The 23,783-nt window shown below is 36.3% G+C and overlaps 1 protein-coding gene across 4 annotated transcripts in view; it reads left to right on the forward strand.

The window, feature by feature from the left end:
* Positions 1 to 23,783, forward strand: part of DIAPH2 (diaphanous related formin 2) — an 836,961-nt gene that overhangs the window by 520,626 nt on the left and 292,552 nt on the right. The gene's annotated exons all lie outside the window — the stretch shown is intronic.

Raw genomic sequence — 23,783 nt, forward strand, 5'->3', positions numbered from 1 at the left:
CATGGCTTGATGGGTGGTGTAGGTCTGCACCCGGGATCTGAACCCACGAACCCGGCCTGCTGAAGCAGAGCATGCTGAATTTAACCACTATGCCACTGGGCCAGCCCCTAAAGTTGATTTTTAATGATAAGAACACATAGTAAATATGAATCACCTTTTGGATTTCTCTTAAATTCACTTTGACATATATCATATTGTGGAATAATTTTTTAAAGGAAGGTCTAAAAGTTATAATATCAGTCTTTGCTCATTTACAAGCTTAAAATAAAGCACAGCTATAGTATAATGTGACCCCTGAATTCTGAGAGAGAATTGTCTGGAGATTATACTTTGTGGTTTTCTTTTGTTAAAGTGCATAAGGACCTTAGTTTTGCTCTTGTCCTTGAGTTTTTGTTAGTTCTGTATCCAAAGAAAAGTTTTCTTCTTTTATAATGTTTATTATTTTAAATGAAGAAATTTTATTATTATACATATGGTTCGTTTTTTTACTCTAATTTCTAGATACTTTATCTCAGTGTCCTCTTGCTAGTTATAGATTCATTTCCAATTCTCCTTACCTAAATTTCAGCCCACTAATAGTGTTTTTCTTATTTTCTCAAGTAGGAGTGATTCAAATTGACTTATATGAGCTTATTTTTGTTTTGTAATGTTTTAGCCCCACCTCTTTTTTGGGTAGAAAATGATAGATCAGCCCATATCATTATAGTCACCATGGCTTGATTATTTTAAGTTCAAATACTGTTAATTTGTCATTTCTTTTCTGATATGTTTTCATTTATTTGATTATACATTTCTACAAATATTATCCAATACAGGTCTTGTTAGAAATATCATTTTTGATACCTTCCATACTGCCCTTCTCCATTTTTTACTGTGTATTTTCTAATTACTAAAACATGTATGGCAATTAATATTTAATAAACTTTCCCTAAGATATAGTAAAACCCATGTTTTTACTGAATTAAATAGGTAGTGTCCTACTAGTTATGAACAACAACTTGAAGCCAACACTGAACTCCTTGTAGTTTAGTAGTTTGATCTGTAGGGTCAAATATGTATGGAGGGAAGAATTGCAGCATTAGCAATTCAAGAAGCAGCAGTTATATATTTCTGAGGTTTGGGGGGTTTTGGGTTCAACAAACAGATGGTGGGTCCAGCTCAAAGTAAAGAAAATTATTGGAAACTATAACTGTTATCCTTTTAGTTTAAAATGAGATGAAAACCACAAGGACAGATTAGTCTTGAATATCAAATGAAATAGCGTGTACTTATGAAAAGCAAGCATTTCCTGACCAAATTAGACTCTTATTAACTATAAAAACATGATGGTATTTAATTTATTTGGGTTGTAGTATTACCTCAGTAGTTAGTTGTCAGTTTCTGAAGATAGCAGTTTTCAACATTTCAGGGTTTTCAATTAGACTCTAGTGACAAATGCCAGTTTTGCTAATCACCACAGAGTTTAGTCAGTAAAATTATGATATGGTCTTTCTTTAACTATCGTCAGGTCACTTAGTATCTGCTTAATCTTTTTACGCTTTAATAAACTAAGGGAAAGATTGAGATCATCAGATAGCCAACTGTAATTTAGCACTGTCAAGATTAAGGAGGTGATTATGGTCATTAGGAACAAAATGGTTTCCATTTATGGACTGAGAACAATGAGGCCCATCAATAAACCACTTTCTGTGTCTAATGAACCTACTTCTCTCTAATTGTGTGCGTATCTAACAACAAACTCATTTTCTTCTTTCATTCTTGATGGGAAGATTGTTAAACAGAAATGCTTTGCATATGTGTTACTTCCTTGAATTTTGGTGTTTGTTCATGAATGCAATAAATTATTTCTAGGTGAATTAATATGTCTTTTAAGGGAAATATGCTGTGTTCTCTCCCAGTTTTTCAACATATATTTGACAGAGGAATAGATTTGCTAAGATTAGATGAGTTCCAATGTCAGTGGCATCTTAATCCTTCATGAGTCATTCATTTTAGAAAGATCTCTGTCTTATATAATTCTCATTTCAAAATACTTGAATGTTCTAAGAATTGAAAATAATCTCGGTAAAGAGTTCATAAAGGATGCATCCGTTTTTGGGCTCTCTGTCATTCTCTCACCTTGGTAGAAATTCTCTTAACCCACCTCCTTGTAATCAAGTTGCCTGGGAAATCAGTGCTCACACTTCACTGGATGTAAGGTCTTGATTGATGCCCAGGGCAGTCTGACTGCTTGCAGCTGGTAGGCTATCCTTGAGTACACCACACCCTGGCACAACTGCTCTAAACATTTGAGATCATAGCTTACCATGAGTGTATTGTGCTTATTTTCCAAACCTCCTGTATATGCCAGTTGTACTTGTTAGTGCAATTATGTCCTTCAATTACTATTATATGAACCAAGAAATAGTGTTTAAAGAAAGAAACATGCCATTTTTAGGAAAACTATGTTGAATGCTTTGGAAATGCTTGATAAAGTTATTTTAAATTTGTCTAGTCAGGTGCGGGTAAGCGAACTTAAAAGATAGGAACCGGGGCCGGCCCCATGGCTTAGGGGTTAAGTGTGCGCGCTCCGCTACTGGCGGCCCGGGTTTGGATCCCGGGCGCGCACCGACGCACCGCTTCTCTGGCCATGCTGACGCCTCGTCCCACATACAGCAACTAAAAGGGTGTGCAACTATGGCATACAACTATCTACTGGGGCTTTGGGGAAAAAAAAAAAAGAGGAGGAGGATTGGCAATAGATGTTAGCTCAGAGCCGGTCTTCCTCAGCAAAACAAGGAGGATTAGCACGGATGTTAGCTCAGGGCTGATCTTCCTCACAAAAAAAAAAAAAAAAAAAAAGATGGGAACCAATTCCAAAAGCCTTCTGCGCTCAGGTTGCGTCATTTAAGTTCTAGAAACTTATGTCTAGAAACTAGTTTAGAGAGTGTATTTTATGTGTGGTTTATATGCAAAGCAAGCCTCTGCAGAGAGCCAATCAGAGGATCCTAACTCAAATAGAATACCTTAGCTCTACATCAGAAAAATTGGCAAATGAATATTATTTATACTTTTTTGGTTAAAATATTTAAGATGTATATCATGTTTTATGAACACCTACTCTAACTGAACTCTGATTAATTGAACTTGCCTGATTTTATAATTGTCTTTCTAGTCGTGTCTAGTGTATTAAAAACTTTATTGCTGCTCACTCATATTCGCTAGAAATGTTAACTTCATATTCTAAGTTCATCATTTTGTCTCCTTTCTACAGCATAAAAATGGGTCATTATGTGTTTATACCTTGAAGATTCTCCCCCCCCCCCAAGATGAACTCAACTCCCATAGGCTGTTGTCATTTTACCCAAAGTATAAAAAAAGATTCAAGGCATCTGTTTTGTTTCTCTTTATTGTGAATAGTATGTTACCAGTAGCATATAGACTATCTGCAGAGGAGAATCTAACGGTGGCCTGAGCATAATTTTGTTGGCAATCGTAATTCTAACATCAGAGATAAATAGGAAGGGCTTCTAGTGGGTCCTAAACATAGTACATCCTGTGAGAAAAATGTGATGCCTGTGATCTAGAGGAACTTACATTCTTATTGAAGAGAGATGATTTACAGATAAGAAACACTTAGAGAGCAATATAGGAGATTCAAATGCTTAGATGATGCATGGCAGATTATAAATATTCTAGGAACTAAGAGAAAGAAGATATAAAAAGTGTAATTATGGTACCAACCCCAGAATGTTTACCTATGGCTAATGATTGAATAAAAGAATGGCTCAGGAAGACTTGGAAGTCTATAGGTGTTATCAATGGAATGTCCTTTCCACTGTAAATTGGAGAGAGGTGATACAGAGAGTTTTATACAAGACTATAAAAATAAATACTGTTAGGAATTACATGATATAACTTAAAAAAAGCCAAGACTTATTTCTGAAGGGTGAAGAATGAATGTATGTTTAAAAGCATGTAATGTAAATATTCAGATGGTCAACGAAGTCAAGAGAATTCTGCTTCCTAGAATGGAATTAGAACTTGCTCCATCATCTATAGCTTGACATGGATATATTGGCCTACAAAAATGGTACTTTCATATGGTTTAACCATTACATTTATTTTCAAAATTCCCTTGAGGATGCTAATCAGTAGAAATGTATGTATATTTATATATATATTCCAATAGTCAATTTTAATGTATATAAGTATGCCATAACAGTATAGAAAATCTATTAATTTAAAAATTTATATCACATTTACTCATTTACCTAATATGATCAGCATTAACAAAATACCTTAGCTATTCATGGCATGAAAGTGTTCTGAGCACAGTATAAGACTTAGAAAATCACTGAAGCAATGTGGGTCAACATGATACGTGAATAAGAGTATTTCCCCGTTCTCTCCATTTATAATTTAGGACTTGATGTAGTTTATTCTTAGCTGGCTAACGATGAGATCATTGGATAGTCACCTGTTTGTTCATTTCACACAGTATTTATTTAGTCTTATTGTGTGCGATGCACTATGCTCTGCCCAGTGAAAAGCACACACAGTACCCCTTACCTTCAAGAAGGTGACAGGAATATAGTTTCCCTGATAAAATGATTGCAAAAGATTTAATCAGGTTGACTGTAACTCAGAGAAAGTTTTTAATGACTTATTTCAAACAGGTCTTAGTTTATTCTAACTCTTGCAAAGTCCGTGTTACATGTGATAGTAAATCCTAAAGCAAAACAAGGAGATTCTTTAGATCATATAAGAAGCAGCAATAATCGGAAAGTCAGACCCATTGGTTACATTCAGGTTAGTGAATGTAAGGCATAATTAAATAAAACTAACTGCAAAATTGAAATCCAGTTTTTAAAAGTCCCAAGTTAGTCCTAAGCAGATGTTTAAATCCTTAAACTATTTAAATTATTAAATCTTACCCTCAAATTTATATTAGAATATTTAGCAGGTGCATGGAGCAAAATTTAGGAGGGGGGATGGTAGTTTTCCTGCGTAATACTTAAACTGTTGAGTGTGAATAACATCAGGTCATGAGTCCTAAAATGATTGGGGTCATACATGGATTCTGTGTTTATGGTGAAAAATTTGAAAATACTATTTTTGTGAGGAGAGAATTCATGTAGAAAATGAAATCTGTTGACCTATGGTAAGACAAGCAAAAAAAAGTGTTTTCCAACTTTGCTTCTTCCTCTAGTACTACTCATTAGTGTGTGCTCACTTTTTTCTTTCTAAGATCATACCCTTTATTAGGCAGCAATATTCTGCTAATGGAGAAAAGAAAATGAGCAGTTTACAATTATGTAAATAAGACATAGTTCTTCTATTTCTGAAAAGTAATAGAGAGAACTTTTTCTCCCTAAATGAATAAAATCACAAATAAAATTAGAATCGTTGTACCTTGCTACTCATTAAAGGGTGACACTAGTAATAGTTTGCAAAGAGGAAACTGTAGAAATGCAATAAAACAAGATTATCTTGGTAAAATTGAGATTTTTTCTCTGTATGTCATGCGAAGAATGTAGCTGAGAGCTGGTCTTTGTGAGATCAATGAGGGGTCTCTGCATGAAATGTGATTTGCATATTTAAAGAATCTATTTAAATTTTATAACCCACTGCACAGAGAGAAAGAAGTATCGAAACAGGGATGCACCATTGTCCATCTATGTATAGCAGAGACCACATGTTTACCAAAAGGGCACTGCTGCATTTTTTTATTTCCCAGAGACAATAAGGCTGGGTTATGAAGTTTACAAAAGCTACTTCATTTTATGCCCACTATGGAGATTGTGACTATTTTTTATATTTGGAATAGCACTGTAGTCTCCTATTAATTTGTATTACTTTAATGCATTCTATCCTAAAAACCTCTTGATTTGTGTTCATTATATTAGTCATATTCATTAGTTTCTCATTGCATTCTGTAACCTGTGGTAGCTTTGGGGACTTCAAATGTATTGAAAGTTTTAATTTTAACTCATAGAATCAAGGAGTGATATGGTGACATCAGTGTTCAAAGAAGAAAATGTTTTCCCCCTGGAGGCATTTGTGAGATGGATTGAGAGCATGGAGACCAGTTGTAGTAGTCTAACATTTAGGTGATGTGAGCTACAGAAAAGTGGCAGTTGCCGTGGAAAGGCAAAGCTGGATGCTAAAAGACATTTTGAAAAATAATGATTGATGAGAATTGGTGACCAGCTGGATGTGGTTAATAAAAAGGATAAAGAGTAAAAACTAACTCTGTAGTTTAAGCAATGACAGCTGAAAGAATGGTGGTACCACTGGGGAAAACAGGATAATCAGAAATAGATTTTGGTTTCTGGGGGAAGGTGGCTGCTTAGGTTTGGATATGTTCCTTATAAGAACATGGAATACCCAATTGGATGTTTTTATTTGGTATGTGAGAAGAGAAGACTGTTCCTCAGATAAGAGGATGGGTCCTATATAGAGATTTGGGAATCCTCAGCTTATGTATAATAACAAAAGCCTTCATGTAAAAGCAATGCATTAAGATAAAGAGTTCATAGAGAAAAAAGCAGAGGGTCGTGGGAATGCTCCCATCTAGATGGTGGAAAGAGGCATAGAAGGCAACAAATGAAACAGAGAAGGAACACTCATATTGCTCTATAGAACAAAAGATTTATATTTGAAATTGAAGCAGCATTATAGTATTGGCCTCAAATAATTTTTCCACATGTCCAGTAGTCATTTCTTTTCAAATCAAAGATAGGAAATCTTCACAGTTATCACAATAAAAGTATCTGGAAATTTCATATAATACAATACAGGTCTAAAATTAATTGTAATTGTTTTTATGAGTTGATAGAATTCTAATAAATACAAGTATCCCTACTGTAGAATAGAGGCATTCCTGAAAAGTTTCCTATGAAAAATGTATCCTCTGTACTGTGCCTTGCTTTCAAATTATTACCTTTATACATAGAAACTTAAGAGAAAGAGTCAGGGGAGCTATTTTGGCCCCATCCCGTTGCCAAGCACAATTTCCCTACAGCAACATTTCTAATACCATCAGCTCAAGTTTTTTATGTCACAAACACTATTTACAAAGAGTTTTCACAACCCATTTGTATCTTTATAACCACCCTATGAGGTCAGCAAGGCAGGTGGTATCGCTCCTGTTTTACAAGTAAGAAAACACAAGCTCAAAGAGGTATAAGGGTCTTGTCCAAAGTCATCTGGAAAGTAAGTAGCACTCAGGTCTTCTGATTCCAAAACCAGCTTTCTTATTGTTGTTATCATGCTGTCCCATATTTATTATATATTCCCGAGGACTCCTGTAAGTGAAACTTGAGAATTTCATCAAAGCAAATCCTAAAGGTATATGATGAATTTGCTCTCTATTTTACTGAGCAAAAATCTATTTAGGCAGTATTTCACACATTAGGTCAGAGGTCTAAAGTGACTGTTTACTGGGCTCTTCTGGATACATTTTGAGGTATATTAATTCTTTCAGGCTTTTTGAGTAAATTGCTCTTGAAAGGGTTCTTGTTGGTACCCTCCAGAAGCCCAGGAGAGTTAACTGGCTTATAATACTTATGTGGCTTGCACTCAGGAAATAGTTCACTCATTTCTTAACATCTGGATGTACTGTTTCATTTTTTTTTTTTTTTTTTTTTTGTGAGGAGATCAGCCCTGAGCTAACATCCGCCAATCCTCCTCCTTTTTTTTTTTTTTTGCTGAGGAAGACGGCCCTGGGCTAACATCGGTGCCTATCTTCCTCCACTTTATATGGGACGCCGCCACAGCATGGCTTACCAAGCAGTGCGTCGGTGCGCGCCCGGGATCCGAACCAGCGAACCCCGGGCCGCCGCAGCGGAGCGCGCGCACTTAACCGCTTGCGCCACCGGGCCGGGCCCCCTGTTTCATTTTTTTTACTGTTATCTATTCATGTCTGAAAACTGTGGCCATTTAAAAATAAATATGGTAAGTAAACAGTATGTATATAATTAAGAATAATTCACTGTAGCTCTGACACTTTATAAAAATGTTTAAACCAAGAAAAGAAAAAGAAAAAAGCCTTCAAGTTTATAGCACCATGTTAAAAATATCCTGGTGTATCTATGTAACTTGTGAATTCAATGTAATTTAAATAACTAAAAAACACTTTTACAGTAACACTCCATTCTCATTTCAAAAGAATTACAAATTATTTTTATATTATCTACTTTGAAAATATGGAAAACAAAATTGTTCAAGATGTTTGTGTATATGTCATTCTATGAACCAAAACACAGTTTTTGTCAGTCTGCATTCCCCTAGAGAGATAATAAAATATTGCTCTGCTAAAATCTGATTTTCACCTTATGCTAATCATACCCTCTTCCTCAGACTTCTCCTACTCCCTTCTAAACATAACCCTCCATCAAAACAAGAAACAAAACAAAAACATCCTCTAAGAAAGAAAATTACAAAACTACAAAAGCAATACAAAAACCAAGAAATAAATATGTTTATTTAGTAGAAAATAGAAGATGAATGTTGATGACTCTGCCATTGAAAATGAGTCCTATTCTACAATAGGCCTCAAAGTTCCTTGGCCTCGATTCCATCAGCCTGAATTTCTCTCCGTCTCATCTCCCCGTAAGCATGTAGATAATAGACTTTGTCATCACATAGAATATGGCTACCTGCAGGATCCAAGCTCTGAAATGTGCTTTTCTACTCACAACCATCCTCACACAGCCCTGGCCTCTTAAGCCTATCTGTTGGCCTCATTATGACTTGACCTTTACCCTTCCTGATCCTCTCCCTTTTCTTCCTGCCTGTTAGTTCCCCTCTAGCTGCATTCACCATGTAACCTTTTCTATACATTTCAAGCACACACTGTCGAGCACTGTAGAATCCTCACATTTTTCCTCAAGCTCCCCTCCTCTAGCCTCTGTCTTCCACACCCTGCTATTCCTCTTGCTCTGTTCCAATTCCAGGTCCTGCATAGATGACAGAAGTGACACAGTCCACTTGATGGGGTTCACTGTCCCATGATTTCTCACTTTAGGCTCCTAATATAATTCAGATAGCTTTCCATTTAACTGTAATCCTCTCTTTTTCCCCACAACAGCAATTCCAAACTCTGTTTATTCTCTTCAAGCCCCCAAGTCCATCCTCCGTATGCCCAGAAGATCACCTTTTCTCATTTCTGGCAAGATGGAAACTATTCCTTTCATTTACGGTCACATGTCTCAAGGAATACATTATACCCTCTCCCCTTTACAAATTTTCTTACTTCCTACTCACTCTTTAGTGCATTATAATCTGACTGATACTCTCATCAGTTTATACATCCTTCTATGTACTTGTTTTAACCTCCCTACAAAATTACAATCTCCTTTCTCATGTCCTTGTCGTTTGCTATTGCAATGTTGTGCCATTAGCAGACACTAACTATGTGTTAAATTACGGGTTTAAAAGAACTTCAGGTACCAGGTTCAGCTTGTACTTCCCATGCTTGGAAATGCTGCTTAACTAAAGCTTGCCCTTACTTATTCCTGAGAGGGAGTGGAGCATATTGATTAAGAGCACAGACTATAAATACCGGCTCTGCCACTTACTAGGTAGATGACCTTGAGAAAATTATTTAATCTCTCTTTGCCTCAGATTCTTCATATGTTAAATTGGGATAACAGGCTATATCTCATAGGGTGGTTATGACGATGAAATGAATGTGTGTGTGTGTGCATGTATGTGTGTGTAACCCTGGGATGTGTAACTTGGCAGCTTCCTGAAATGTACTGGAGTAGTGTTATAAAGCCCATGTTAACTACAAATAGATCAGTTACATAGGATACTTCTTGGCCAATTATTAGATCTTTAGAAAAGTCCGAAAGGAAGTATAAGGTAGAATACTGGAGAATTTTATTTGGATCACTCTGTGTTATTTTGAAAAGTGATAATGTGGCCATCGAGATTGAATTTCGTATTGCTTTATTGTGGCTGCTTTTTCCTCTTGTAATGACTAGCTTAAAGGACCTGAATTTAAGTTTCTGCATATATCTGTGCTTTTATATTTTATTTATGTAATTTGAAGATTTTTAAAGTAAATGTTGCCAGGGGTGCCTTGATCCTAACTGTCTGTGGTATTGTGCTAATGGTATAAAATATGCATTTTTTAGTCCTGTTAAATTATTCTATTGATGCATTTGGCAGAATAAATTTCTATAGTTGACTTCACCTTATGGAATTCACAGTATACCTTTTACCCCCAGAATGGTGAAAACAGTCGTTGCAAAGAGACTCAGTTGCATTGTGATTGTAGAGGAACCGGAAACCCACAGACCTGGCTGTATATAGAGAGTCAATCACTTTTGGTTTCTCTCTGTCTCTGCATCCTCATGAGAGATCTGGACCAGGAAATTGCTGATGCCTCTCCCAAGAGTGCATTTTCATTACTCTAGAACACAGAGTGGTTTCTAGAGGCTGGGTGATGGGGGGTGGGTGAAATGGGTGAAGGTGGTCAAAAGGAACAAATTTCCAGCTATAAGAGAAATAAGTTCTGGGGATGTAATGTACAGCATGGTGACTCTAGTTAACAGTACAATACCGTGTATTTGAAAGTTGCTAAGAAGGTAGATCTTAAAAGTTCTCATCATGGGGCTGGCCTGGTGGCGTAGTGGTTGAGTTGGTGCGCTCTGCTTTGGGGTTCATGGGCTTGGATCCCGGGCGTGAACCTATTCGCCGCTTATCAAGCCATGCTGTGGCAAGCGTCACGCATGTAAAGTAGAGGAAGATGGGCACAGATGTTAGCCCATGGCCAATCTTCCTCACCAAAAAAAAAAAAAAAGGCTCTCATCACACACAAAACAGTTGTGAATATGTGAGGTGATGGATGTTGACTAAACTTACTTATTGTGGTAATCATTTTGCAATATATACATATATCAAATCATTATATTGCACACCTCAAACTAAGTGATGTTATATGTCAATTATATCTCAATAAAGAAAAATAGAACACAGGTCAGCAAACTTTTTCATTAAAGAGCCAGATATTAAATATTTTAAGTTTTCTGGAGCACATAGAGTCCCTGTCACAAGTCCTCAGCTCTGCGCTGTAGTGTAAAAGCAGCCATAGGCAGTATGTAAATGGCTGGGCCTGGTTGTGCTCCAATAAAACTTTACTTATGGACACTGAAATTTGAATTTCATATAATTTTCGTGTGTCACGAAATATTATTCTTTTGATTTTTTTTCCACCACTTATGTAAAAAGCATTCTTAGCTCACAGACCTTACAAAAACAGGCAGCAAGCCAGATTTGACCAGAGGGCAGTAGTTTTCCAACCCCTGATCTAGAATACCCAAATTTTATATGTATATATATTTGAGGACATACAGTATGCAAGATATTATCTCATAGTACTTGTATTTTTGACCATTTTCACTTTCCTTTCCCTTATTTCATAAATGATCATGAGGCATTTGAAAAATTCAAGAGGCCTTTGACCAGATGTGTATGTATATGTTCCTGTATATATTTTTGCCAGAATACTTAAAAGTCTCTGGGCTTTTTATTCATTTTCACTTTGCCTAATGTTTTCTCACCTGTGTAGAAGAATGAAAATCTTCAACAGCTTTTCTTTGCATGACTTTCGAGACTAGTTGCTATTTAAATTGCGCAAAAATATCTGTGGCCCTTCTTTGTGTATTTGATGAGTCCCTTTGTGGAGGGACTTTTCAGGAGCATATTTGAATAGATTAAGAATTCTGAATAACATAGACATTTATTTGGGTCTTACAGAAGAAAACAAATTTAAAACAACCTTTGTGCCTCTAAGATAGTTCATTTATTCAGAACCCAAGGTATATCCAATAATTTTTGTTTGTTTGTTTACGTGTTGCTTCAGAGAATCTCTCTACAGTGAAAAAAATTCATTCCCTTCTTGTTGGCCAGCAGCTCACCCTAAGTTCTAACATTCTACCTCCTATAAAATGCAGAATGAAAGTGTGAGTAATGTGGGGCTACCATTCAAAGTTAGGGAGTTTCTTTTCATTTAGAAAGAGGTTATTAAAACAAAATACATTACACAGTTAAGATCATACTGCATATAAACTTTCATATGATGTTTTTTTCACTTGACGTGAAAGAACTCACAAGTATTTTTCAGTTATTACAAAATTTTCATGAATTTCACATTATTGTCTAATTATCATTTGTATCATTGCACTAAAATTTTTACTTAATTATTCCCTTATCGCTGGTCATTTAGGTTGTCATTTTTGTGCCACTTTAAATAAGACCGTATGATTTTCTTGGGCCAAAAATCCTGATTTCTCTTTCAGCCTTTTTCCTGAAGACAGTTTACAACTACTATTACAGTGTCAAAGGTTATGAATATTTGTAAGCCTCTTAACTCTGTAATTCTTTTCTAGAAAAGTTGTGATTTTTTTTTCTGTTAACATTGTATGAGACTTCCTGTAACTGTACCCTCAGCCGTACAAGGTAGTCTATACTTTTAAAACCATGTTTGCTAATTGGATAAATGAGGACACTGGTGTCTCAGTTCAAACAAAATTTATTAAGCACTTATTCTATGGCAGGTTCAGTGTTATAGCCTGAGAATAGGAAGATATTTGTTAAAATCTCACTCTGCTTTCAATGAACTAAAATTCTCTTGAGAGAAGTTACCATATAAACTATTAGATTGTAGTGAAAAACATCCTAAAACAAACAAAAGTACTATAGGAGCAGTGGGAATGGAGTCACTATGTCTAGGGGAGACATGAAAATTTCAGAGAGGAGTTGACCTCAAGAAGAATGGGCATTCCAGAGAAACAGAGTAGTGGTTACCAGGGGCTGGTGGGAGAGGGGGATGGAGGAAATGGGGAGATATTGTTCAAAGGGCACAAACTTCAAGTTATAATATTAACAAGTTCTGGGGATGTAATGTATTACATGGTGATTATAGCTAATAATACTGTATCATATACTTGAATGTTGCTAACAGAGTAGATCTTAAATGTTTCCACCACAAAAAAGAAATGGTAATTATGTGATGGGATGGAGGTGTTAGCTAACACTATGGTGGTCGTCATTTTACAATATATAAATGTATCAAATCAACACATTGTAAACCTTAAACTTATACAATGTTATGTGTCAATTATATCTCAATAAAGCTGGGAACAATAACAACAACAACCAAAAAAAAAGTAAGAGCTAGTAACATTAACTTTGTTTTTGTTTTTGCTTTTTTGTGAGGAAGATTAGCTCTGAGCTAACATCCATGCCAATCCTCCTCTTTTTGCTGAGGAAGACTGGCCCTGGGCTAACATCCGTGCCCATCTTACTCTGCTTTATATGGGATGCCACCACAGCATGGCTTGACAACCGGTGTGTCAGTCCATGCCCAGGATCCGAACCTTTGAACCCTGGGTTGCTGAAGCGGAGCATGGGAACTTAACCGCTGCACCCCCAGGCTGGCCCCTTTTTTTTTTTGCAATGTGGAAGGTAAATATTTTTTTTTAATCAGCTAAAAGAAAGTAAATGCCTCTGGGAAGCGGGAAATATGGGGCAGGAGACAGCAAGTGCTATTTTCATAACCAGACTTATCAAATGATTTGACAATTTAAACTATGTACATGTACAACTTTCATAAACATAAAAACCATGTTTAAAACTTCCACAAAGAAATAATTAAAAGTTGCTATATTCTTTAAAAAACAGAAGAGGAATGGGTGTTCATCAGACCAAAGTAGCAGCAAGACATTCCAGGCAGAGCAAATGTGAACCAAGGGAGGGAGACATGAAAGAGCAGTTCATTATGGCAGTTCACGAGCCTTGAGGAAGTGTGGGAGGATGGCCTTAAATGAAAATCAAAGATAGGGAAATAGAAATCATGTATTTACAGGCCTTAGACTTGTTAATCCTATAGATGACAGGAGCATACAAAGAACTAACATGTATCGAGTTCTGTAATGTCCTAGTTTATACGATAAGAGCTTTGCATACATTATTTCATTTAATCAGCATGACAACCTTATGAGGTTATAATTGTTTTCCCCATTTCACAGATCAGGAAAGTAAGGTTCACGAAGGTTAAGTGCTTGCCCAGAATCACACAGTAAGTAGTGGAGAAAGAATTCGAGATAAGTATGTCTGACTCCAAAGGCTGTATTTTTTCTACCATAACAGCACACCACCGGATCACTGAAAGATTTTAAGCCTTATGGTGACAAAATTAGGTTTTAGTTTTTAAAGGATAAGTCTGGCATAGTGTGGAACCAGATTTTATGATGCCATTATTCACTCATTTGGATGCGTATTTCTGGGAGGACTATTTGGTAGGACATATTGTTCATTTGGATTCCAGTTCAGGTTCAACTGGCATTTAGTCAGCACCTTCTGTGTGCTGGGCACTCTGCTAGGTGTGTTTTACCACATTATCTAAACTAGTATTAATTGTGGTTGGATACTTTTTTTTTTTTTTAAATATTGAAACATGTTTTATAATGTTTGGTTAGTTTGAGCTACTAGAAAAACTGTTTTGGAAAAACATATGTGATATCCAGGGCCAAATCTCTTTTGTCAGTAAGTATTACCAGCATGACATCCGGTTGTGTGTCGTGGATGGAATTTCCTGTGATCACATCTTAAAAAATGTTATTCTGCAACTTTTAGGCAGCCAACCAACTGTGATGTTGAAATATTTGATGGGAAATTGGTAGACCTACATAATCAACATTAATTTCTAGTTGTCCCAGGTTGAAAGTCGTGGTCATTTGGGTGGGTTTCTTATTTGAGTTTTCTTATCCATTACTGGCCCCGTAGAACATATCCAAATCCTTTACAAGTTGGCAGAATAATTTAGGTAAAAGGACCATAATTGTTAAACCTTTATTTTAGAATACTGAAGGCTAGAGATTGCAATGGCAAGTGTAACTTGCTGACTAACTGGAGGGATGGACAATGATGGACCTTTTGAAATTGATGGAAAGTTAGATTTGTAAGAAAAAAGAAAAAAATAAATAAAAGGGAGAGCTTCTAGAAAGACTTACTCACATCCAGGGCAGTGTCAAAATTACTGACTTGGCAACTAAAGCAGATGTGTGCAGTATCTCCCCATCCACTCAGTATACTCAGGAGCGGTAATTCTATTGTTCTACTCTGATTAAAATACAGGTAAGCTTTCCTGTTGTCCTTAAAAGAACAGTTCACTGATATGAAACTCAGCAATTAATTGCAATGACCATTCAAAGAAAAACAACGAACAGTGCAAGCTTGAAATGGAGATACCCTGTAAGAACCTTGTAGAGTTACAGCCGGGAAGAAGACATGCTTACTCTGAATACCTCAAGTGGATCCAGTGGAAGAGAGGGACCAAAGAAGGATGAAACCTACACAGTCTTGTGTTGGCTAAACTACCCATAACCCTTCCCCTTGTACCAGCGTTCATGTGCCAGTTGTGTGCACTATGAAGGAAAAACAGTCAAGTCTTTCAAATTTCTCCTTTAGAGGCTATTCAGGCAGATATTTTCATGGCTGTGTGCTTTAAAGGCCGGCTGCTTTTTGATTTAGTGTGCTCCCTCCTCCTCCAGATGCAATTAGCTGTGCGGTGGTTACTGGCAACATTTGTTTCAAGAGGAGTATAACAGCGAGACTTTTGGGGAAAAAAAAAGTCTTAATAGGAATATCCATGGTACCTGTGCAAGTTTAGAGTAACTCACAGAAAAGCAGTAAAGAGGAAAAATAGGAATAAATTACAAGCATAGCCCGGAGGAAAATGACCTTAACCAACATCTAGAAATGTTTGTACTTGGAATGAGTCAGGGATGCAGGAATTATTACCTAGATTTATACAGCCAGAAAACTAACTGTGGACTAAATTATATCATAGTAATGTAATAAACAATGTAACTGTTCTAAAGTAGGATCTGTATGCAAATACCTTCCTATTTCCTGCGTCCAGCTTAGACCTCTCTTCTGAGCTCTGGATCCATGTATCCTACCGCCTGTTTGCAGTCTCAACTTGGAGAGTTCATACAGTTGAAACTTAGTAGGTCCAAAGCTAAACCCTAGATCTTTCCCCACAAATCTCCCCTCCAGACATCTCTATTTCTGTTGTTCATGTCAGAAACCCAGGAATCATTCTTAACAATTCTCTCTTCCTTACCTCTCACATTTTATCCACCCCAAGCCCAGTCAGCTCTACCTCTAAAATACATTCTGCAACCATCTTTGGGCATCCTCGTCTAAGCCACTATCATCTCCTGTCTAGATCATAATAATTGTTTCCTAACTCTTCTCTTTTTTTTCCATTCTAGACCCCCTCCCTCCATTTTCCACAGAGCTGCCAGAGTTATCTGTTTTAACGTGTAAATTTAATCAACCTCTCCTGCTTAAAGCCCTTCAGTGCTTTCCCACTACTCTTCTGGGTGAAACCTAAACCCCTTATCATGGCCTAGAAGGCCACGCCTACCTCCTGAACCTTCTCTCCTCCTCTAATCCATTGTTTGTTTATTAGGCAAAAATACATAAGGTATAATAGATTTATGAGATGATAATACCCAGATAAAGCCTTGCTTTTTTTATGGACTGATTTCAATGGTGAGGAATTCAGAAATTATTACAATTATATCCTGTAATCGCTTTAGTTTACATTGCCATTCTCTTATCTGTGGGCATATAGTGATCCTATTAGTATCCACAGTCAGTTAATGAATAAGGAAAATGTAACCATAAGCTTACTATACCCTTCCAAGCATCTTTTATTTGACCTGTAACCCTACTACCAAGCAGAAGAACTGCTAATCCGGGCAGCAGTAATGTGGAATGGACTCTAATGACTCCAGCAGTATGACCTCAGCACTGACACTGATCTCATGACAACCTGCATTCAATGTGGGTGAAAGGTGATGGCTTTGTATATGTACATACCTGTGGACTTCACACATTAGACTTGTTCCAGAAAAACTTCCAAAAAGTGCAAGAATAATTATGCCAAATTGTATAGTCCCATTAATTTTCCTGATAAGTTCAGGAATACAGTTCATGGAAAACTTGGCCACTTTCGCAAAAATTACACTCAAGAAGGCTAACATTCTTTTAATATAGCATTATAGTTTTATGACGACACTATCTACATGTATTTAATTCTTGTCAAATAGCATGTGGAAGAAAGTATTCAAATGGTTTGTCAATCCATATAATCTTTCCATACCTTATTAAGGATATTATATACCAGAAGTAAGGGCATGTTAGTAAAGCAGCCATTAAGTGATTGCTCAGATAAAAGCATTTGTGAATGCTTATTCAAGAAGCAGGTAGTTGTCTTGGTGTGAAATAAACAGTGCTCATTTCTCACACCTGGTTTATCAGAACTTTGACCATGTTGAATATAATTGTTTTCTCCGTGTTTTTTCTTTGTGATTTTTTTCAATAATATTATTACAGCTCAAAACTAAACATATATAAACATATACTCAAAATTCCAAATTTGACAAACTTGTAATTTAACATTTCATAAATTAATATTTTGTCTTTACTAGTCTTGGTCAACAAGTCTACATTTTCCATAGCCCTTAGTTTTCCATAATTTTACTGATTTATTTTTAAGGCCTCCTACTGTAATATTAAGTGGCCTCCTTTCACAAGGTTCCCTTTGACCATTAGTGTTCTAATTCCAAGGTAAAAGAAGAATGCATTGCATAGATCTGACAAGTGAAGACGTTAGTAAAGGATTGTCATAAAGGATTGATCCGCATTTGAAGGTTCTGGCAAGCTTTTTTGTTGAGGAGAATACCATTCCAGCCATTTACATAAAATCTCCAGGGGAGAACAATTCAGCCTAGCTCCGCTGCAGCTCAATCAAGACTTGACTTGACCCATTAAAATTATTTCAGTTTGAGGTGTGGATGAGTGAGGCATCTTATATTGCAAGGAAAACAAATGAGCTTTAAAACAGCTGCTAAATAATGAGAACAAGGCTTTATCCAGCTTCGCTTTATAGAAGCTTCAGCTTGCTGATGTACTTCCCAATCCTGGCCTTGAGCTGAGACTGCCAACAAGAGCAGGGGATTTCAGTTTGTTTTTCAGCCTTTGATTTAAAAACTCGCACATACTATTTGCTGCAGGCAGAATAAGAGTTGCAGAAGAGACAGCAGGTGAGAAAGAACTGTGATTCTTCACAGGCAGCTTGACTGTCCACTGCTGGTGGTTTGGTGGTCAGGTCACAGAATTTTTTATTGCAAATCTTTATGCAGAGGATTTCAGACTTTGCCTCCCTCCTCCTTTACCCCCGCTGTCTTTTAGCCATACCTTCCATAGTTATTAGTAAGGTTGTATTTCTTTTCTTTTTCTTAGAAGGCTCCATTTCTTTATTTGAAAAAAAAATAACTTCAGACTGAGGTTTTCAGGTTGAGAACTTGTACAAATCTATGAACGCAGACATTGAAAGATGCTTGGTCAAGTTTTTAGAGTTAATATTTATGTGGTTTATAAAGCAGTTTTCATGTTTTCTGATAGAAGTTCCTCTGCTCTTAGCATCAATTCAGGCCATATTATGAATCCAATTGAGAAAAACTATACCTTATCCCCAAGGGCACATGTTAGAGGGGTAAGGGATGGCACTTGGGAACACATATATTTTTGAATTTCATTTAAAAAGGATTCTAGTTAAATTGTGTTTTCTGTTAAGGTGACTTTTTAATAATTTTTTTCCCCCCTAAGAATCAGTCATTTTCTACAGATTTTTTTTTCCTTATAGGAATTTCTTATTTGGGTGCCATTTACCACTTATTTTCTTTGGGGGCCTAAGAAGTCCACAGTGATGAGCGTTTGCTATTGTTATTATATAAACACATTTGCTTCATTTTCATGTACAGCATTCATATAAAATGAAACTATTAACTTATAAATGCACTTGAGAAAGAATACAGCTGTGCCTGTTCAGGCTGCTTGTGCCATCCTATTCTTTTTTACATATGATTTCTGGATGAGTCACTTCAATGCTGTGCCCCTCAGCTGTTAGTAATTCTTCAACTAAATATGTTCAGTTAAAGGAAATTACAGGGTGCTTATAATCGTGTTTGGGCCTATTCACATATACACTTGCAAGAGTAAATTTTTGGCCTTTCTTAGAGCAAGGCTGTAAGAAGTGTTCAGTTACTTTGTCAATGGGTAAAATTAATAGAAATATTTAATTCAGAGAAAAAATCCCTCAAGTTCCTGGAAAAGCTTTTATATTTACATAAAATTGCACATTCTGCTCACGGTCTAGAGAATGTCACCAGAGTACTGTGATTTTTCTTTTCCCTTAAATGCATATCAGTTCTCTTATATACTATGTAATTGAAGAGTCTTTCCATTTAAAATCTCACTTAAAATATTTACCTTACACTTTTCTTAAAATTATGAATTAGAGCAAGTCTGTCATTTAAAATGTTTTGAATAAAGATCAGACCACTCTCATATATTTACTTGAAGCCAGGAAAAAGTATATGTATATTTTTCAACTGAAGTAAGTAGATAAATAAGATTTGTGAGGAAAGTTTCTTCCTACAAATAACTCAAGAGAGTGTACTGAGCTTAAAAGATTATTTATGGAGTACAAGGAAGAAAGCTATAATAAAGAACCCGATAGCTATAATTTAATTTTTTAGTGTTATAATTCAGATTCAGTAATTCAGTAGCAGATGTAAAAAATGAAATGAGAGAAAAAAATTAAAGTGCCACCAGACTGACTAATCAGTCATTGAAAATGCCTGTAGTGGGAATTGACTCAGATAGAAAATGTTTGCACTGTCATTAAAGACTCCCTAATTTATATTAGTGAACTAATAGAATGACAGGCACAAAAAATACCCTGAGGCCGAGGCTATGCAGGAGACCAGCATTTCTAACCCACCATGGTATCTAAATGTTCTCAGACCTCCAGGTATACTACATCTACTCTCTCTCTCTCTCTCTCTCTCTCTCTCTCTTTCTCTCTTTCTCTCTCTCTCTCTCTCTCTCTTTCTCTCTGTCATACACACGCACACAAACACGCACACACACACACCCTCAAGAAATATTAGAAGTAATGTAGGCTAGGACCCAATTAAATAGTTAAATAATCGACATGGACTCCCAACTCGTAAGATTGAAGCGAATGTATTCAAGGCAAATAATCAGGCAGGTAAACATGTGTTAATTCTTTTCTAACACTTTTTTTAAAAAAAAATCTGTTATCTTTTAGACAAGTCTACAAAGCCAAAATAACTAACTTAAATATCTCCAGAGAAATACAAACTACTGTACAGGTTTTAATTTCCAGAAATATTCTTTAAATTTGGAACTTGCTAATATCTCTAACAGATTGGCTGTTCATTAGTATAATTGTCACTGGTTCTCAGACCTAAAATTCCACGTACCCTACAATGTTCTCTGTTGTAAAACGTACAAACAGAGAACACGGTCTAAGTTTAGTTCTCTTGATTAGAAAGAAGAATTTATTAAATTAAATTAGGCCATAGTGGGGTAGCAGGTAGGGAATGACTGCTTTTTTTGTTCAGATTACATCTAAATTGTTGTTTAATTCTTGGTGGCACATATACAGTAAGAATTTGTCTGTTGGAAGGTAGGGTATGGGGGAAGGGTAGTGGAATATGGAATAAATATTTATAGATTACCTATCATGTACCAGGTATAATGATAGGAACTTTGGATTTATCAAATCATTTAACTTGAATGACTACTCTTTAAGGAAGGTATTATTATCTTCATTTTGCAAATTGGGAAATAAAAACCCAGAGAAGTTAAGTGACTGGCTCAAGGTAACCCAACTGGTAGTTGGTATGGCAGAGATTAGAACCTAGGTTGATCTAACTCCTAAGACCGTGCCTGTCCGCAAATATAAGTGACATGCCCTTGTGCCAATGGGTATAGATTTTATCTCAAATTGCTGGCCTTCCAGGCACTGGAGACACAGCTTTACATTTACGATTTCCTGAAAAGACACCATTTGGCTCATATCACACCCCTAATTGAGAGCAGTACATACCTCATAGAGTTTTTGTGAGGATTAAATGAGTTAATACATAAAACTACTTAGAATAATGTCTAGCACATAATAAGTACTCAGTAAATTTTAGTTATTACTGAAAAGCTTAAGTAATGACTAACCCTTAAACCTTAGGAAGAGTAGTTGAAGGAACTGGCTGTTGGTAGCCTGGACAGATCAAGAAGATGCCAGTGACCCTTTCCCTGTAAAATAGGGAGTAGACTTGATCAGTGTTGCTACAAGGCAAAATGAGGACTAGTGGGTAAGAAGAGTTCAAATAGGCTGATTTTGATTATAAGTAAACAAAAATTTTTCTAATCACATCAACTGTCACAAAGGGAATCAGCCACTCAGGATATAGTGAATCCTCTGTTCTGGATCTAGTTTATGTACCACCCTAGCTTCACTGCACACCCCTTCTGTGCCACCCCACTCTCAAAGCCTGGGTCACTTGTCTTGCTCCCCAGCCAGAGCGGGAAGTGAACACCCCTTGAAACCGAATTTCCCCCATGAGAGAATAGAAAATGAGAAGGAGCCAGTAGGTGAACTGCTCACCCCCTCTAACTAACTCTTCCAAGTAACGGTTGTTTCATTTGTCTTATTTGGAGACCAGGACTGACTACAGGATTAGGGGTGCCCAGTGCAAAATGAAAATGCAGAGCCCCATTTAAAAAATGATTAAGAATTTCAAAACGGTGACAACAAAGCTTTAAACAAAGCACAGGACCCTTCTAAGCATGAGACCCTGTGCAACTACAAAGCTCATGTGCCTGTGACGTTGGCCCTGATGGAGACAACCTGAGACACTAAGCGAGGAGCTGTATTTGTTGTAAAGCTGTGGCAGTTCAGTAATTTACTCTCTTGTATTTGCTTTCTTCCCTTTTCTCTCATGCTCGTTTCCCTGGGATTATATGGGAGTGTACCCTACCCTACTCTCACCCCCCAGTAAGGCCTTAACGTACAAGCTTTGTCTTAGGCTCTGTTTTCTAGGAACGTAGACTATGACTGTGAAACCTGAGTTTCTCCAACTTGAGAGGCTGGTCCAAATCCCCTTTGCTGTCACTTCTAACTCTAAAATACCATAATTCCACCAATTTGAGGATATACATTTTATATAATGGTATTGTTTGTTTAATGCCGCCATAAATTTGCATGTGGGCTAGAATCCTTGGATTATTACATCTCTAGTATTCTGTTCCCTTTTGTTCAGGCATAATATTAATAATTCGTTAGAGAGGAAGAATAGAGGAGCCTAATAAAAAAAGGCGTCCCTTGTTTCTCTTCCTTATCACAGTTCCTCACTTTCCCTTTTGTCTAAGCACTTCCTGCAACCCTGCCTTCGCTACATATTACTAGACAGACTTTAACTTCCTGTTTCCTTTCCATACTTGCATAATAATTGACATGGTAACTTTCAATCATTATGATTGTGTCTAACCTCTACATGCACATTCAGTTGCAGAAGTGGGCATACATTTAAATCTGAACCAAAAATTCTTGAAATTTACATATTCATTCAACCAGCATTTAATGAATCCCATGTGTGATAAGTACTGAGGGAAAAACAAAGAATTAGATACAGATCTTACCATTAAGTAGCTTGAGATTTTATAGTGGAGACTCTGTGTTGATGTACATGAAACAAAAATAAATCTCATTCAAAGCAGAAGGTGATATGTGGAAGATCACTTAAACAAACAAAAGTGCCTATCAATGGTAGAGAATTTGGACTAGAAGTCTGGAGGGATTTATAGAGGACTAAAGATTTGACATGTGAAATAGAGGAGGACAGATGTCTAGAAAATATTGTTTTATTCAGAATTCAACTTTAGGGTGAAAAGCAATTTCACTGGATTAAAAATCCTGTCTCTTGTTATTTGAGATAACTAGACTTTTGTGTGCATAGAAACTTGATTAGGCAGTTTCTGTATTGAACCTTCAGAAGATGGATTTTCATCATCATCCTCTTTTTACTACAAGAATTACTATTGCTTTTAGTAGGAGGATTACTATTGTCACCTAAACCTCGCCTGTGGGCACATTTGTTTATTGCAGAAAGGTATTATGAGTTTATTTCTTCCAAGAAACCTAAATGACATAAACAACATGTCAATTTATATCTTCAGTTTTTCAGTCAAAAAAGGGAGGAAGGAGAAACCTTTTGAATAATTAGCAAGAATCTACTGGAAAAAACCTAAGGAAAAAAATTTGATCAGAGAGAATGATTTCCTCCACAGCAAACTCATTCTTTAAATAAGGCAAGCGATGATTGCCAACCCATTAGCAAATTATTGGCAAGACAGAAAACTCTCTTAAACTTCTCCAATAAAGAATAATTTCCAAGATATTGTCAGATCTAAACAAATGGAACTAAATTGGACAGAGCTTTTTGAAATGACAGATTAAAAGAAAAAAAATAATTTGTCTTTAGTGTTGGTGTTTGATTTTCAGTGTCTTGAATTTCCATGTATATTTAAGACAATTTCTCCTCGTTGAGTTATAAAGGTGTTGGCGTCAGTGTGATGAATTTGTATCAGAAGAGTTTGGCTGAAATTTGCCAGAGGATTGATTTTGTCAGTCTCTTCAATTTTTCATTGTAATTCTGATATACCTCTGAATGAGACCAAAATTTACTTTAGAAAATAAAAAAGAATTGTAATATTATTCTATTTCTGTTTCACGGTTCTTTAATGAAAAGAACAGTGTTTCAGAGGCCTGGATTGAAAAGCCAGTGTCACAGGCTACCTATCAAATTCTAAGACTTGCCTTGTCTTTTCAGCTAGAACCCTGCCCAATC

This window comes from Diceros bicornis, chromosome X, assembly GCF_020826845.1.
Source record: "Diceros bicornis minor isolate mBicDic1 chromosome X, mDicBic1.mat.cur, whole genome shotgun sequence".
Taxonomy (NCBI): Eukaryota; Metazoa; Chordata; class Mammalia; order Perissodactyla; family Rhinocerotidae; genus Diceros; species Diceros bicornis.